At 47.5% G+C, this 19384-nt stretch overlaps 1 protein-coding gene across 2 annotated transcripts in view; it reads right to left on the bottom strand.

Annotated features, from left to right (window-relative positions):
* LOC106579747 (divergent protein kinase domain 2A) overlaps positions 1-19384 on the bottom strand; it is an 84306-nt gene that overhangs the window by 46026 nt on the left and 18896 nt on the right. The gene's annotated exons all lie outside the window — the stretch shown is intronic.

Raw genomic sequence — 19384 nt, 5'->3', positions numbered from 1 at the left:
ACCCCTAGGGCCTGTCATGTCCTACAGTGACCATGTTAACCCCAAGGGCCTGTCATGTCCTACAATGACCATGTTAACCCCTAGGGCCTGTCATGTCCTATAGTGACCATGTTAACCCCAAGGGCCTGTCATGTCCTATAGTGACCATGTTAACCCCAAGGGCCTGTCATGTCCTACAGTGACCATGTTAACCCCTAGGGCCTGTCATGTCCTACAGTGACCATGTTAACCCCTAGGGCCTGTCATGTCCTACAGTGACCATGTTAACCCCTAGGGCCTGTCATGTCCTATAGTGACCATGTTAACCCCAAGGGCCTGTCATGTCCTACAGTGACCATGTTAACCCCTAGGGCCTGTCATGTCCTACAGTTAACATGTTAACCCCTAGGGCCTGTCATGTCCTACAGTGACCATGTTAACCCCAAGGGCCTGTCATGTCCTACAGTGACCATGTTAACCCCAAGGGCCTGTCATGTCCTACAGTGACCATGTTAACCCCAAGGGCCTGTCATGTCCTACAGTGACCATGTTAACCCCTAGGGCCTGTCATGTCCTACAGTGACCATGTTAACCCCTAGGGCCTGTCATGTCCTACAGTGACCATGTTAACCCCTAGGGCCTGTCATGTCCTATAGTGACCATGTTAACCCCAAGGGCCTGTCATGTCCTATAGTGACCATGTTAACCCCAAGGGCCTGTCATGTCCTATAGTGACCATGTTAACCCCTAGGGCCCGTCATGTCCTATAGTGACCATGTTAACCCCAAGGGCCTGTCATGTCCTACAGTGAACATGTTAACCCCTAGGGCCTGTCATGTCCTACAGTGACCATGTTAACCCCAAGGGCCTGTCATGTCCTACAATGACCATGTTAACCCCTAGGGCCTGTCATGTCCTACAGTGACCATGTTAACCCCAAGGGCCTGTCATGTCCTACAGTGACCATGTTAACCCCAAGGGCCTGTCATGTCCTACAGTGACCATGTTAACCCCTAGGGCCTGTCATGTCCTACAGTGACCATGTTAACCCCTAGGGCCTGTCATGTCCTACAGTGACCATGTTAACCCCTAGGGCCTGTCATGTCCTATAGTGACCATGTTAACCCCTAGGGCCTGTCATGTCCTACAGTGACCATGTTAACCCCTAGGGCCTGTCATGTCCTACAGTTAACATGTTAACCCCTAGGGCCTGTCATGTCCTACAGTGACCATGTTAACCCCAAGGGCCTGTCATGTCCTACAGTGACCATGTTAACCCCAAGGGCCTGTCATGTCCTACAGTGACCATGTTAACCCCAAGGGCCTGTCATGTCCTACAGTGACCATGTTAACCCCAAGGGCCTGTCATGTCCTACAGTGACCATGTTAACCCCAAGGGCCTGTCATGTCCTACAGTGACCATGTTAACCCCAAGGGCCTGTCATGTCCTACAGTGAACATGTTAACCCCTAGGGCCTGTCATGTCCTACAGTGACCATGTTAACCCCAAGGCCCTGTCATGTCCTACAGTGACCATGTTAACCCCTAGGGCCTGTCATGTCCTACAGTGACCATGTTAACCCCTAGGGCCTGTCATGTCCTACAGTGACCATGTTAACCCCAAGGGCCTGTCATGTCCTACAGTGACCATGTTAACCCCAAGGGCCTGTCATGTCCTACAGTGACCATGTTAACCCCAAGGGCCTGTCATGTCCTACAGTGACCATGTTAACCCCAAGGGCCTGTCATGTCCTACAGTGACCATGTTAACCCCAAGGGCCTGTCATGTCCTACAGTGACCATGTTAACCCCAAGGGCCTGTCATGTCCTACAGTGACCATGTTAACCCCAAGGGCCTGTCATGTCCTACAGTGACCATGTTAACCCCAAGGGCCTGTCATGTCCTACAGTGACCATGTTAACCCCAAGGGCCTGTCATGTCCTACAGTGACCATGTTAACCCCTAGGGCCTGTCATGTCCTACAGTGACCATGTTAACCCCTAGGGCCTGTCATGTCCTACAGTGACCATGTTAACCCCTAGGGCCTGTCATGTCCTACAGTGACCATGTTAACCCCAAGGGCCTGTCATGTCCTACAGTGACCATGTTAACCCCAAGGGCCTGTCATGTCCTACAGTGACCATGTTAACCCCTAGGGCCTGTCATGTCGTACAGTGACCATGTTAACCCCAAGGGCCTGTCATGTCCTACAGTGACCATGTTAACCCCTAGGGCCTGTCATGTCCTACAGTGACCATGTTAACCCCAAGAACGATCCACCACACGAAAAAGACATCCAGTCAACTTGACACAACAGTGGGAAGCATTGGAGCCGACGTGGACCAGCATCTCTGTGCTTTCGACACATTGTAGAGTCCATGTCCTGACGAATTGAGGCTGTTCTGAGGGCAAAAGGAGTTGCAACGCAATATTACGAAAATGTTCCGTACCCTCGGTTACCGATTTAACCCCTAGTGCAACGTTTCCCAAACTCAGTCCTTTGGACACAAAGGGGGGCACCTTTTAACACTACACAGCTGAATCAAATGATCAAACCTTGAGGATTAGTTATTTAAATCAGCTGTGTAGTGCTAGTGCAAAAACATGCCGCCCCCCCCCCCCCTTGGGGTCCCCAGGACCGAGTTTGGGAAACTGTGCCCTAGGCCCTGTCATGTCCTATTGTGGGCTTGACTGAGCAGACAAGGCTTCGGTTTGATGGGCTTGACTGAGCAGACAAGGCTTCGGTTCGAAGAGCTACCACAGTCACATGCTTGGAAACGAGGGGTAAATTGTTCTTAAATGTAAGGCTGGCTAGGTGCTAAGCTAACCAGAGGCTGGAATAGTCTAGGGCAGGGCTCTCCAACACGACAGGACAGGACAGGGCTCTCCAACACGACAGGACAGGACAGGGCTCTCCAACAGGACAGGACAGGGCTCTCCAACAGGACAAGACAGGGCTCTCCAACAGGACAAGACAGGGCTCTCCAACAGGACAAGACAGGGCTCTCCAACAGGACAAGACAGGGCTCTCCAACAGGACAAGACAGGGCTCTCCAACAGGACAAGACAGGGCTCTCCAACAGGACAAGACAGGGCTCTCCAACAGGACAAGACAGGGCTCTCCAACAGGACAGGACAGGGCTCTCCAACACGACAGGACAGGACAGGGCTCTCCAACAGGACAGGACAGGGCTCTCCAACAGGACAAGACAGGGCTCTCCAACAGGACAAGACAGGGCTCTCCAACAGGACAAGACAGGGCTCTCCAACAGGACAAGACAGGGCTCTCCAACAGGACAAGACAGGGCTCTCCAACAGGACAAGACAGGGCTCTCCAACAGGACAAGACAGGGCTCTCCAACAGGACAAGACAGGGCTCTCCAACAGGACAGGACGGACAGGGCTCTCCAACAGGACAAGACAGGGCTCTCCAACAGGACAAGACAGGGCTCTCCAACAGGACAAGACAGGGCTCTCCAACAGGACAAGACAGGGCTCTCCAACAGGACAAGACAGGGCTCTCCAACAGGACAAGACAGGGCTCTCCAACAGGACAGGGCTCTCCAACAGGACAGGGCTCTCCAACAGGACAGGGCTCTCCAACAGGACAGGGCTCTCCAACAGGTAATTACTGGAATCAGGTTTGCTAGATTAGTGTCGGAACAAAAACCTACAGGACGGTAGCTCTCCAGGATTAAGGTTAGAGAGCCCTGGTGTAGGGTCTAAGGGCCCGGGTTTCTACTAAGCTAACATATGGAATGGTTTTGAGATGGTCATACCAAGGATCATTTAGCAATTTGATTTTGAATTTTAGGACCACTAACTAAAAAATAAATTATATATATTATAATATAAATAAAAATATATATATAAACATTTGGTGAAACGTTGAATTTGTCCTTACTGCTATTAGCCCATAGAAAAACATTGAATAACAGATTACTGCTATTAGCCCATAGAAACACATTGAATAACAGATTACTGCTATTAGCCCATAGAAACACATTGAATAACAGATAGTCAACATATAAATCCAAAGGAAGTATGTTTTGAAGTGTCTGCCCTATAAAATCAGAGAAATAAGAACGCTCAGGAAATAGATCTTTTTTTTTTACCCATATTTAACTATAAAGTACTTCCACATAAAGTACTTCCACATAAAGTACTGCCACATAAAGTACTGCCACATAAAGTACTTCCACATAAAGTACTTCCACATAAAGTACTTCCACATAAAGTACTTCCACATAAAGTACTTCCACATAAAGTACTTCCACATAAAGTACTTCCACATAAAGTACTTCCACATAAAGTACTTCCATATACACGGAGTGTAGGAAACATTAGGAACACCTTACTCTTATTGAGCTGCACTCCCTTTTACCGTCAGAACAGACTCAATTCGTTGGTACATGTAGGTATCCCATATACAGGGTTATTTGGAAAAGACCACGGGATGGTTTTTCAATACCATCAAAACTATTTATTTGAATTAAAAAACATGTTGCATATTTGAAGCTGTAAGTAATTACCTGCAGTCAACTTGCGCGATATGCTTGGGAGATAAAGAATATTGCGTTCTTCTTAATCTGAAGTTTACGGTAGACCTGAGTCACGTCTCAGGTGGTGTTTGTTTACCAGCACACAACGACGAGAGACCGGAGCCTTGTGAGTGACTCACTGTTGTGCAGCACGTACCAGTTGATCTAACTACGGGTATGGAATTCACAACTAAATGCTTGCCGGCTAGATATTTTAATGACTATTAAATTAACTTACTAAAATTTGCTAAATTCACTGCAGTTGTGGATTCGGTTTGCTAATTTAGCTAGCTAGTTAGCTATCTAGCTAAGTGGTTAGCTTCTTCCAAAAACAAGTATTCTCTTGGTAACAGCCCAGAATCCCCTCCTGGATCAAGGGTCTTGCTGGGTAATATTTATTTTCTGCATGCTACAAACTGTGAGTAGCATTTTTCTGTTACTTGTATAGTTTAGTTCAGAAACTTACAAAAATGTTAGCAATGTGCTATTTAGCATATAGCATTTTCTATGACATGTACTTGTTAGTATTTATTTAAAAGAATTATATTTTACCAGGTAAGTCAACTGAGAACACATTCTCATTTACAGCAACAGCCTTAGGAATAGTTTCAAGGGAAAATACAGGGGATGAATGAGCCAATTGAACGCTGGGGATGGTTTGGTGGCCATGTCGGTATGAGAGTCAGATTGGGAATTTTGCTAGGACACCGGGTTAAACACTCTTACAATAAATGCCTTGGGATCTTTAGTGACCACAGAGAGTCAGGACACCCATTTAACTTCCCATCCGAAAGACTGAACCCTACACAGGGCAATGTCCCCAATCATTGCCCTGGGGCATTGGGATATATATATTTTTTTTTAAATTTTAGACCTAGAAGAAAACAATGCCTCCTACTGGCTCACCAACACCACATCCAGCAGCATCTGGTCCCCCATCCAGGGACCGACCAGGACCAACCCTGCTTAACTTCAGAGGCAAGCGGGCAGTGGGATGCAGGGTGGTATGCTGCTGGCATGGCTAACCTTCGGACTACAGAGGTATCAGTGGGGTTTGAAAACCCCCTATGTTCAGTACCGGTATTACCGAATATCCCGATATGGCACAAGGTCAGTATGAAAATCTGGATAACACCCAAGTTTATCTACAAGGTGTCTAAAGCGTTTCCACAGGGATGCTGGCCCATGTCGACTCCAATGCCTCACCAGTTCTGTCATGTTGACCCGGATGTCCTTTGGGCGGTAGACCATTTTTGATACCAACAGGAAACTGTTGACCGTGGAAAAACCCAGCAGCGTTGCAGTTCTTGACACATTCAAAAACGGGTGCGCCTGGCACCTACTACCATACCCTGGAACATAGCTTTCACCTGGTCAGTCTAGGTCATGGAAAGAGCAGGTGTTCCTAATGTTATGTACACTCAGTGTACACGTCCATTAAACATCTTTAACTGGTACCTTCAGATGAGTCTTGTGAGGACTGTCGGTGTCCTAGAGCAAAACAACCGACATGTACGATACCAGTCAAAAGGGTTTGGACACACCTACTCATTCAATAGTTTTTTATTTATTTATTTTTTACTATTTTTCTACATTGTAGAATAATAGTGTAGACATCAAAACGATGAAATAACACATATGCAATCATGTAGTAACCAAAGTGTTAAATCAAAATATATTTCATAATTGAGATTCTTCAAAGTAGCCACCCTTTGCCTTGATGACAGCTTTGCACACTTTTGGCATTATCTCAACCAGCTTCACCTGGAATGGTTTTCCAACCGTCTTGAAGGAGTTCCCACATACGCTGAGCACTTGTTGGCTGCTTTTCCTTCACTCCGCGGTCCAACTCATCCCAAACCATCTCAATTGGGTTGAGGTCGGGTGATTGTGGAGGCCAGGTCATCTGATGCAGCACTCTATCACTCTCCTTCTTGGTCAAATAGCCCTTACACAGCCTGGAGGTATGTTTTGGGTCATTGTCCTGTTGAAAAACAAATGATAGTGCCACTAAGCGCAAACCAGATGGGATGGTGTATCACTGCAGAATGCTGTGGTAGCCATGTTGGTTAAGTGTGCCTTGAATTCCAAATAAATCACAGACAGTGTCACCATCACACCTCCTCCTCCTCCTCCATGCTTCACGGTGGGAACCACACATGCGGAGATCATCTGTTCACCTACTCTGCATTTCACAAAGACAAGGCGGTTGGAACCAAAAATCGCATATCTGGTCTAATGTCCATCGCTTGTGTTTCTTGACGCAAGCGAGTGTCTTCTTATTATTGGTGTCCTTTAGTCCTTTGTCACCGAAGCCACATAGCTGGAAACAGAACCGGCCCATTACAGCCTGTAGCTGGAAACAGAACCGGCCCATTACAGCCTGTAGCTGGAAACAGAACCGGCCCATTACAGCCTGTAGCTGGAAACAGAACCGGCCCATTACAGCCTGTAGCTGGAAACAGAACCGGCCCATTACAGCCTGTAGCTGGAAACAGAACCGGCCCATTACAGCCTGTAGCTGGAAACAGAACCGGCCCATTACAGCCTGTAGCTGGAAACAGAACCGGCCCATTACAGCCTGTAGCTGGAAACAGAACCGGCCCATTACAGCCTGTCGCTGGAAACAGAACCGGCCCATTACAGCCTGTAGCTGGAAACAGAACCGGCCCATTACAGCCTGTCGCTGGAAACAGAACCGGCCCATTACAGCCTGTAGCTGGAAACAGAACCGGCCCATTACAGCCTGTAGCTGGAAACAGAACCGGCCCATTACAGCCTGTAGCTGGAAACAGAACCGGCCCATTACAGCCTGTAGCTGGAAACAGAACCGGCCCATTACAGCCTGTAGCTGGAAACAGAACCGGCCCATTACAGCCTGTAGCTGGAAACAGAACCGGCCCATTACAGCCTGTAGCTGGAAACAGAACCGGCCCATTACAGCCTGTAGCTGGAAACAGAACCGGCCCATTACAGCCTGTAGCTGGAAACAGAACCGGCCCATTACAGCCTGTAGCTGGAAACAGAACCGGCCCATTACAGCCTGTAGCTGGAAACAGAACCGGCCCATTACAGCCTGTAGCTGGAAACAGAACCGGCCCATTACAGCCTGTAGCTGGAAACAGAACCGGCCCATTACAGCCTGTCGCTGGAAACAGAACCGGCCCATTACAGCCTGTCGCTGGAAACAGAACCGGCCCATTACAGCCTGTCGCTGGAAACAGAACCGGCCCATTACAGCCTGTAGCTGGAAACAGAACCGGCCCATTACAGCCTGTAGCTGGAAACAGAACCGGCCCATTACAGCCTGTAGCTGGAAACAGAACAGGCCCATTACAGCCTGTAGCTGGAAACAGAACCGGCCCATTACAGCCTGTAGCTGGAAACAGAACCGGCCCATTACAGCCTGTAGCTGGAAACAGAACCGGCCCATTACAGCCTGTAGCTGGAAACAGAACAGGCCCATTACAGCCTGTAGCTGGAAACAGAACCGGCCCATTACAGCCTGTAGCTGGAAACAGAACCGGCCCATTACAGCCTGTCGCTGGAAACAGAACCGGCCCATTACAGCCTGTAGCTTCAAAGAGCTGGAAACAGAACCGGCCCATTACAGCCTGTAGCTGGAAACAGAACCGGCCCATTACAGCCTGTAGCTTCAAAGAGCTGGAAACAGAACCGGCCTATTACAGCCTGTAGCTGGAAACAGAACCGGCCCATTACAGCCTGTAGCTGGAAACAGAACAGGCCCATTACAGCCTGTAGCTGGAAACAGAACCGGCCCATTACAGCACTTAAATATTGATGTTTTATTGCTGCTAACTGGTCGCCTCCCTCCTCCACACAGTCTCTCAGAAAATGTTCTCCTTTTTGACTCAATGATTCCAAGCAGTGCAGGGACTCTGAACAGTCAAAGGTCATAAAAAACAGCCCAGAGGTGCCTCTCCCCCAACATATACTGGGCTCTGTCTACCCACAAGCCACTTATCTCGTCTCCGTCCCAGGGACCCCCAGGGTTCCTCTCCTGCCCACAGTTCCCACCCTGCTCCATTACTCATGACCACCAGTAAACACAAGATGGTAAGAGTTTAAATGTGTCTGTAAGATGAGGACAGGAGACCATTCACCAAACCTTGGAGCTGAGGTATAAATGGCATTAAAACACTGATGGAATTATCCCACAATGCCAGGTTTTTTTTTTTTTTTAGAGCGGACACAAGAGGAGGGAGAGAGAAAGAGACAGACGGATAGAGGAAGAGGGATAGAGCGAGAGAGACGGACCACACAGGGCTAATCAGATTTGACAGATTGGCTTAACTAAACGGCCTGATCTGGTCTTTGTCCTTCCAGATGTCTGGAGGTGTAGGGGGCTGTGTGGGGCTGAGTGAGGGATTGGAGGTCACATCACAATATTGAACATCTACCACAGGCCTGGCCCACTATTGTCCCAACCCTTCACGAGGTACGGTCAATGCCAAATGAAATTGCAATTGATTAGTTGATTGTGAATCACCGGGGGGGGGGGATTAATGTGGAGAGCGGTACCATATATATTCCGTCATCTGGACATACAGGATGGTACAGGGATGACAGGGGATAACATCATACAGTACAGGGATGACAGGGGATAACATCATACGGTACAGGGATGACAGGGGATAACATCATACGGTATAGGGATGACAGGGGATAACACCATACAGTACAGGGATGACAGCCCATAACACACTGGTATTGACTTTGGGTCAGACAGAGAGAGATAGAGGACTCTAGATTCATAGAACCCAGGTCAGAGTTAGACAGAGGACTCTAGATTCATAGAACCCAGGTCAGAGTTAGATAGAGGACTCTAGATTCATAGAACCCAGGTCAGAGTTAGACAGAGGACTCTAGATTCATAGAACCCAGGTCAGAGTTAGAGGATTATAGATTCATAGAACCCAGGTCAGAGTTAGAGGATAATAGATTCATAGAACCCAGGTCAGAGTTAGATAGAGGACTCTAGATTCATAGAACCCAGGTCAGAGTTAGAGGATTATAGATTCATAGAACCCAGGTCAGAGAGAGATAATAGGACTCTAGATTCACAGAACCCAGGTCAGAGTTAGATAGAGGACTCTAGATTCATAGAACCCAGGTCAGAGTTAGATAGAGGACTCTAGATTCATAGAACCCAGGTCAGAGTTAGATAGAGGACTCTAGATTCATAGAACCCAGGTCAGAGTTAGACAGAGGACTCTAGATTCATAGAACCCAGGTCAGAGTTAGACAGAGGACTCTAGATTCATAGAACCCAGGTCAGAGTTAGATAGAGGACTCTAGATTAATAGAACCCAGGTCAGAGTTAGATAGAGGACTCTAGATTCATAGAACCCAGGTCAGAGTTAGACAGACGACTCTAGATTCATAGAACCCAGGTCAGAGTTAGACAGACGACTCTAGATTCATAGAACCCAGGTCAGAGTTAGACAGAGGACTCTAGATTCATAGAACCCAGGTCAGAGTTAGATAGAGGATTATAGATTCATAGAACCCAGGTCAGAGTTAGACAGAGGACTCTAGATTCACAGAACCCAGGTCAGAGTTAGAGAACTCTAGATTCACAGAACCCATTTAAACATGGACATTGCCAATGACGGCTTCCACCACTTTAAAGTATTCAAGTTGGGTGGAGATTTCTCTTGGTTGGGAGCTATCAGCCAATGATGAGAGCATTGTTTTGTTTAAATTCGAGTTGCCTATGGTTTCTAAATATGTAATCAGCTATACAACCTTCATCTAGCGGCCACCATAAATGAATGATACACCAGGTTTGATTCAGGACTCCAGCCCTGCTAGCGGCAGTAAATTATCAATATTAGCTTGACGCTTTTTTTTATTTTTTAAAACACAAAATGAAAATGTGCTACTTTAAAACATAGAGATAGTCTCAATGGTGCTACCAATTCTGCCACAGCTTCCATAATGGCATAGATACAAAAAGAAGGAGTCCTCTAACTGCCTGTCACTAACTCTCGGTCAGTTCAGAGATATTACAGATGTGATCCTGCAGTGTTTCTCAATCCAGGTCCTGGGGACCCAAATAGGGGCAGATTTTAGTTGGGGGTTTTTTTTCTCCCACAAATCAAAAGGTTTGATGAGTTGATGGATGGAATTAGGTGTAGTGTTCAGGCAGAAACTAAATGAATGTGACTCCTTTTGGGTAACCAGGACCAGTGTTCAAAACCACACCCCCAGTTCAAAACCACACCCCCAGGACCAGTGTTCAAAACCACACCCCCAGGACCAGTGTTCAAAACCACGCCCCCAGGACCAGTGTTCAAAACCACACCCCCAGTTCAAAACCACACCCCCAGGACCAGTGTTCAAAACCACGCCCCCAGGACCAGTGTTCAAAACCACACCCCCAGTTCAAAACCACACCCCCAGGACCAGTGTTCAAAACCACACCCCCAGTTCAAAACCACACCCCCAGGACCAGTGTTTCAAAACACACCCCCAGTTCAAAACCACACCCCCAGGACCAGTGTTCAAAACCACACCCCCAGTTCAAAACCACGCCCCCAGGACCAGTGTTCAAAACCACACCCCCAGTTCAAAACCACGCCCCCAGGACCAGTGTTCAAAACCACACCCCCAGTTCAAAACCACACCCCCAGGACCAGTGTTCAAAACCACACCCCCAGTTCAAAACCACACCCCCAGGACCAGTGTTCAAAACCACACCCCCCAGTTCAAAACCACACCCCCAGGACCAGTGTTCAAAACCACACCCCCAGGACCAGTGTTTCAAAACCACACCCCCAGTTCAAAACCACACCCCCAGGACCAGTGTTTAAAACCACGCCCCCAGTTCAAAACCACACCCCCAGGACCAGTGTTCAAAACCACACCCCCAGTTCAAAACCACACCCCCAGGACCAGTGTTCAAAACCACACCCCCAGTTCAAAACCACACCCCCAGGACCAGTGCTACTGCATGCTGTTGAAAGGGAAGAGACAGAAGTAGTCTATGGATTGGCCTCAGTTTCAAAACTAGTTTTACACACACACACACACACACACACACACACACACACACACACACACACACACACACACGCGCAAACACACACACACACACACACGCGCAAACACACACACACGCGCAAACACACACACACGCGCAAACACACACACACGCGCAAACACACACACACGCGCAAACACACACACACACACGCAAACACGCGCAAACACACACACACACTTTGAATAATTCCAACCTGCCCCTCCATTTACTGTAAATGTGTAGTAACTCAGTAGGTCTAACTCTAAGCAAATCAGAGGAAGTCTCCACCACAGCACTCCATAACACTTCTCCATACTGGTTGAGGAGGACGTATTTAGATGAACAAGCTGCAGGTTGGTTTTGGGGTGGGTCTGATTGATGCTAAGTGGCTAGGCTAAACATTTACGGCAGAGGAAGATTACTCCCCTGTAATTTACAGAGGGTTTGGCACCTTACACTCTTGATATGTCCCCGTTTACTTCAAATAATATCATAATATTTTTTTTCCAGATTGTTGAAAATACATGTTTTTTGAGAAACTTAAAAAAAACTTTTAAAAAATTAAGTAAATGTGGGAACTTGTTTGCTGTCCGACTTAGGAAAATGCTGCTCTGTGTGCTGCTGCAGCAGCAGGGTGGGGGAAGCGCCGTGCGTGTGTGTGGTGGGGGAAGGGCCGTGTGTGTGTGTGTGTGTGTGTGTGTGTGTGTGTGTGTGTGTGTGTGTGTGGTGGGGGAAGGGCCGTGTGTGTGTGTGTGTGTGTGTGTGTGTGGTGGGGGAAGGGCCGTGTGTGTGTGTGTGTGTGTGTGGTGGGGGAAGGGCCGTGTGTGTGTGGTGGGGGAAGGGCCGTGTGTGTGTGTGTGTGTGTGTGTGTGTGTGTGTGTGTGGTGGGGGAAGGGCCGTGTGTGTGTGTGTGTGTGTGGTGGGGGAAGGGCCGTGTGTGTGTGTGTGTGGTGGGGGAAGGGCCGTGTGTGTGTGTGTGTGTGTGTGGTGGGGGAAGGGCCGTGTGTGTGTGTGTGTGGTGGGGGAAGGGCCGTGTGTGTGTGGTGGGGGAAGGGCCGTGTGTGTGTGTGTGTGTGTGTGTGGTGGGGGAAGGGCCGTGTGTGTGTGTGTGTGGTGGGGGAAGGGCCGTGTGTGTGTGTGTGTGTGGTGGGGGAAGGGCCGTGTGTGTGTGTGTGTGTGTGTGTGTGTGTGTGTGTGTGTGTGTGTGTGTGTGTGTGTGAGAAACGGGAGGGAGAGAGGTAGTAGCCATTAGGTTATCCATCATACCAGCTGGTAGTCTGGATCAGCACCTAACGGAGGGTTTGGTTGGTTTTACACCCGGCCCTGCTGTGTTCCTCTCCTGACTGACAGCCCTGTCCCTTCCGTTTCCTGCTGAGCCCACGAGGGCAGAGGAAGGGAAGGGTTTCCTGCTGAGTCCCCGAGGGCAGAGGAAGGGAAGGGTTTCCTGCTGAGTCCCCGAGGGCAGAGGAAGGGAAGGGTTTCCTGCAGAGTCCCCGAGGGCAGAGGAAGGGAAGGGTTTCCTGCAGAGTCCCCGAGGGCAGAGGAAGGGAAGGGTTTCCTGCAGAGTCCCCGAGGGCAGAGGAAGGGAAGGGTTTCCTGCAGAGTCCCCGAGGGCAGAGGAAGGGAAGGGTTTCCTGCAGAGTCCCCGAGGGCAGAGGAAGGGAAGGGGTTTCCTGCAGAGCCCCCGAGGGCAGGAAGGGGTTTCCTGCAGAGCCCCCGAGGGCAGGAAGGGGTTTCCTGCAGAGCCCCCGAGGGCAGGAAGGGGTTTCCTGCAGAGCCCCCGAGGGCAGGAAGGGGTTTCCTGCAGAGCCCCCGAGGGCAGGAAGGGGTTTCCTGCAGAGCCCCCGAGGGCAGGAAGGGGTTTCCTGCAGAGCCCCCGAGGGCAGGAAGGGGTTTCCTGCAGAGCCCCCGAGGGCAGGAAGGGGTTTCCTGCAGAGTCCCCGAGGGCAGGAAGGGGTTTCCTGCAGAGTCCCCGAGGGCAGGAAGGGGTTTCCTGCAGAGTCCCCGAGGGCAGGAAGGGGTTTCCTGCAGAGCCCCCGAGGGCAGGAAGGGGTTTCCTGCAGAGCCCCCGAGGGCAGGAAGGGGTTTCCTGCAGAGCCCCCGAGGGCAGGAAGGGGTTTCCTGCAGAGCCCCCGAGGGCAGAGGAAGGGAAGGATTTCCTGCACCTTTAACACTAGAACCGCCTGAACTTTCAGCCTATCAGGACCCGCTAGAAAAGCGTCCTCTTCATCAGATGCATATCAACACGCAAAGTGCGCAAGCATAAGCACAAACGCTTGATAAATAGTTCATTAACAAATTGTAAACCATACAATTGCATGAAGAAATATTTGTGGACATATATCCATGTAAAAAAATATAAAAACAATAGTTATTTGTTTAGATAGAGTATCATTCCTAGTGAAAAATGAAGGCCTAAAGCCAATTTAACAACTTCAGTTAAATGTTGCGTCACCATTCTAACAGGCGAATAAATACATGACTGGGCAGGGGCGTAGCAAATGGGTGGGCCTGGGAGGGCATAGGCCCACCCACTGGGGAGCCAGACCCAGCCAATCAGAATGAGTTTTCAGATGATTCCAGAGGTGAAGAAAAAGGAAGTGGAGGTCCTGGGCTGGAGTGGTTAAACATGGTCTGAGGTTGTGAGGCCAGTTGGATGTACTGACAAATTCTTTAAAAACGACTTTGGTAGCGGTTTATGGTAGATAAATGAACATTATATTCTCTGGCAACAGATTTGTACACAACATTTGAGAGAAATAAGAAAATAGTAAAAAAAAAAAAAAAAACCCTTGAGCTGTGTCCAAACTTTTGACTGGTACTGTATACATTTCTTTTTTTTTTAAATAAACATGTTTCAACGGTTTATACAATACCCCAGTATACGGTATGTACAGTATACCGCCCAAGCCTAGTTTATACAATACCCCAGTATACGGTATGTACAGTATACCGCCCAAGCCTAGTTTATACAATACCCCAGTATACGGTATGTACAGTATACCGCCCAACCCTAGTTTATACAATACCCCAGTATACGGTATACCGCCCAAGCCTAGTTTATACAATACCCCAGTATACGGTATGTACAGTATACCGCCCAACCCTAGTTTATACAATACCCCAGTATACGGTATACCGCCCAAGCCTAGTTTATACAATACCCCAGTATACGGTATGTACAGTATACCGCCCAACCCTAGTTTATACAATACCCCAGTATACGGTATACCGCCCAAGCCTAGTTTATACAATACCCCAGTATACGGTATGTACAGTATACCACCCAAGCCTAGTTTATACAATACCCCAGTATACGGTATGTACAGTATACCGCCCAAGCCTAGTTTATACAATACCCCAGTATACGGTATACCGCCCAAGCCTAGTTTATACAATACCCCAGTATACGGTATACCACCCAAGCCTAGTTTATACAATACCCCAGTATACGGTATACCACCCAAGCCTAGTTTATACAATACCCCAGTATACGGTATACCACCCAAGCCTAGTTTATACAATACCCCAGTATACGGTATACCACCCAAGCCTAGTTTATACAATACCCCAGTATACGGTATGTACAGTATACCACCCAAGCCTAGTTTATACAATACCCCAGTATACGGTATGTACAGTATACCGCCCAAGCCTAGTTTATACAATACCCCAGTATACGGTATGTACAGTATACCGCCCAAGCCTAGTTTATACAATACCCCAGTATACGGTATGTACAGTATACCGCCCAAGCCTAGTTTATACAATACCCCAACCACCCAAGCCTAGTTTATACAATACCCCAGTGTACAGTATACCGCCCAAGCCTAGTTTATACAATACCCCAGTATACGGTATACCACCCAAGCCTAGTTTATACAATACCCCAGTATACGGTATACCACCCAAGCCTAGTTTATACAATACCCCAGTATACGGTATACCACCCAAGCCTAGTTTATACAATACCCCAGTATACGGTATACCACCCAAGCCTAGTTTATACAATACCCCAGTATACGGTATGTACAGTATACCACCCAAGCCTAGCTTATACAATACCCCAGTATACGGTATGTACAGTATACCGCCCAAGCCTAGTTTATACAATACCCCAGTATACGGTATACCACCCAAGCCTAGTTTATACAATACCCCAGTATACGGTATACCACCCAAGCCTAGTTTATACAATACCCCAGTATACGGTATACCACCCAAGCCTAGTTTATACAATACCCCAGTATACGGTATACCACCCAAGCCTAGTTTATACAATACCCCAGTATACGGTATGTACAGTATACCACCCAAGCCTAGTTTATACAATACCCCAGTATACGGTATGTACAGTATACCGCCCAAGCCTAGTTTATACAATACCCCAGTATACGGTATGTACAGTATACCGCCCAAGCCTAGTTTATACAATACCCCAGTATACGGTATGTACAGTATACCACCCAAGCCTAGTTTATACAATACCCCAGTATACGGTATGTACAGTATACCGCCCAAGCCTAGTTTATACAATACCCCAGTATACGGTATGTACAGTATACCGCCCAAGCCTAGTTTATACAATACCCCAGTATACGGTATGTACAGTATACCGCCCAAGCCTAGTTTATACAATACCCCAGTATACAGTATACCGCCCAACCCTAGTTTATACAATACCCCAGTATACGGTATGTACAGTATACCGCCCAAGCCTAGTTTATACAATACCCCAGTATACGGTATGTACAGTATACCGCCCAAGCCTAGTTTATACAATACCCCAGTATACGGTATGTACAGTATACCGCCCAAGCCTAGTTTATACAATACCCCAGTATACGGTATACCGCCCAAGCCTAGTTTATACAATACCCCAGTATACGGTATGTACAGTATACCGCCCAAGCCTAGTTTATACAATACCCCAGTATACGGTATACCGCCCAAGCCTAGTTTATACAATACCCCAGTATACGGTATGTACAGTATACCGCCCAAGCCTAGTTTATACAATACCCCAGTATACGGTATACCGCCCAAGCCTAGTTTATACAATACCCCAGTATACGGTATGTACAGTATACCGCCCAAGCCTAGTTTATACAATACCCCAGTATACGGTATGTACAGTATACCGCCCAAGCCTAGTTTATACAATACCCCAGTATACGGTATGTACAGTATACCGCCCAACCCTAGTTTATACAATACCCCAGTATACGGTATGTACAGTATACCGCCCAAGCCTAGTTTATACAATACCCCAGTATGCGGTATGTACAGTATACCGCCCAAGCCTAGTTTATACAATACCCCAGTATACGGTATGTACAGTATACCGCCCAAGCCTAGTTTATACAATACCCCAGTATACGGTATACCGCCCAAGCCTAGTTTATACAATACCCCAGTATGCGGTATGTACAGTATACCGCCCAAGCCTAGTTTATACAATACCCCAGTATACGGTATGTACAGTATACCGCCCAAGCCTAGTTTATACAATACCCCAGTATACGGTATACCGCCCAAGCCTAGTTTATACAATACCCCAGTATACGGTATGTACAGTATACCGCCCAAGCCTAGTTTATACAATACCCCAGTATACGGTATACCGCCCAAGCCTAGTTTATACAATACCCCAGTATACGGTATACCGCCCAAGCCTAGTTTATACAATACCCCAGTATACGGTATGTACAGTATACCGCCCAAGCCTAGTTTATACAATACCCCAGTATACGGTATACCACCCAAGCCTAGTTTATACAATACCCCAGTATACGGTATGTACAGTATACCGCCCAAGCCTAGTTTATACAATACCCCAGTATACGGTATGTACAGTATACCGCCCAAGCCTAGTTTATACAATACCCCAGTATACGGTATGTACAGTATACCGCCCAAGCCTAGTTTATACAATACCCCAGTATACGGTATGTACAGTATACCACCCAAGCCTAGTTTATACAATACCCCAGTATACGGTATGTACAGTATACCGCCCAAGCCTAGTTTATACAATACCCCAGTATACGGTATGTACAGTATACCGCCCAAGCCTAGTTTATACAATACCCCAGTATACAGTATACCGCCCAACCCTAGTTTATACAATACCCCAGTATACGGTATGTACAGTATACCGCCCAAGCCTAGTTTATACAATACCCCAGTATACGGTATGTACAGTATACCGCCCAAGCCTAGTTTATACAATACCCCAGTATACGGTATGTACAGTATACCGCCCAAGCCTAGTTTATACAATACCCCAGTATACGGTATGTACAGTATACCGCCCAAGCCTAGTTTATACAATACCCCAGTATACGGTATACCGCCCAAGCCTAGTTTATACAATACCCCAGTATACGGTATGTACAGTATACCGCCCAAGCCTAGTTTATACAATACCCCAGTATACGGTATACCGCCCAAGCCTAGTTTATACAATACCCCAGTATACGGTATGTACAGTATACCGCCCAAGCCTAGTTTATACAATACCCCAGTATACGGTATACCGCCCAAGCCTAGTTTATACAATACCCCAGTATACGGTATGTACAGTATACCGCCCAAGCCTAGTTTATACAATACCCCAGTATACGGTATGTACAGTATACCGCCCAAGCCTAGTTTATACAATACCCCAGTATACGGTATGTACAGTATACCGCCCAAGCCTAGTTTATACAATACCCCAGTATACGGTATGTACAGTATACCGCCCAAGCCTAGTTTATACAATACCCCAGTATGCGGTATGTACAGTATACCGCCCAAGCCTAGTTTATACAATACCCCAGTATACGGTATGTACAGTATACCGCCCAAGCCTAGTTTATACAATACCCCAGTATACGGTATACCGCCCAAGCCTAGTTTATACAATACCCCAGTATGCGGTATGTACAGTATACCGCCCAAGCCTAGTTTATACAATACCCCAGTATACGGTATGTACAGTATACCGCCCAAGCCTAGTTTATACAATACCCCAGTATACGGTATACCGCCCAAGCCTAGTTTATACAATACCCCAGTATACGGTATGTACAGTATACCGCCCAAGCCTAGTTTATACAATACCCCAGTATACGGTATACCGCCCAAGCCTAGTTTATACAATACCCCAGTATACGGTATACCGCCCAAGCCTAGTTTATACAATACCCCAGTATACGGTATGTACAGTATACCGCCCAAGCCTAGTTTATACAATACCCCAGTATACGGTATACCACCCAAGCCTAGTTTATACAATACCCCAGTATACGGTATACCACCCAAGCCTAGTTTATACAATACCCCAGTATACGGTATATGCGGTATACCGCCCAAGCCTAGTTTATACAATACCCCAGTATACGGTATGTACAGTATACCGCCCAAGCCTAGTTTATACAATACCCCAGTATACAGTATACCGCCCAAGCCTAGTTTATACAATACCCCAGTATACGGTATGTACAGTCTACCGCCCAAGCCTAGTTTATACAATACCCCAGTATACGGTATGTACAGTATACCGCCCAAGCCTAGTTTATACAATACCCCAGTATACGGTATGTACAGTATACCGCCCAAGCCTAGTTTATACAATACCCCAGTATACGGTATGTACAGTATACCGCCCAAGCCTAGTTTATACAATACCCCAGTATACGGTATACCGCCCAAGCCTAGTTTATACAATACCCCAGTATACGGTATACCGCCCAAGCCTAGTTTATACAATACCCCAGTATACGGTATACCGCCCAAGCCTAGTTTATACAATACCCCAGTATACGGTAT

This window comes from Salmo salar, chromosome 19 (assembly GCF_965601325.2).
Source record: "Salmo salar chromosome 19, fSalSal1, whole genome shotgun sequence".
NCBI classification, from domain to species: Eukaryota; Metazoa; Chordata; class Actinopteri; order Salmoniformes; family Salmonidae; genus Salmo; species Salmo salar.
The sequence above is the reverse complement of the archived record's forward strand: the minus strand, read 5'-3'. Positions and strand labels throughout refer to the sequence as shown.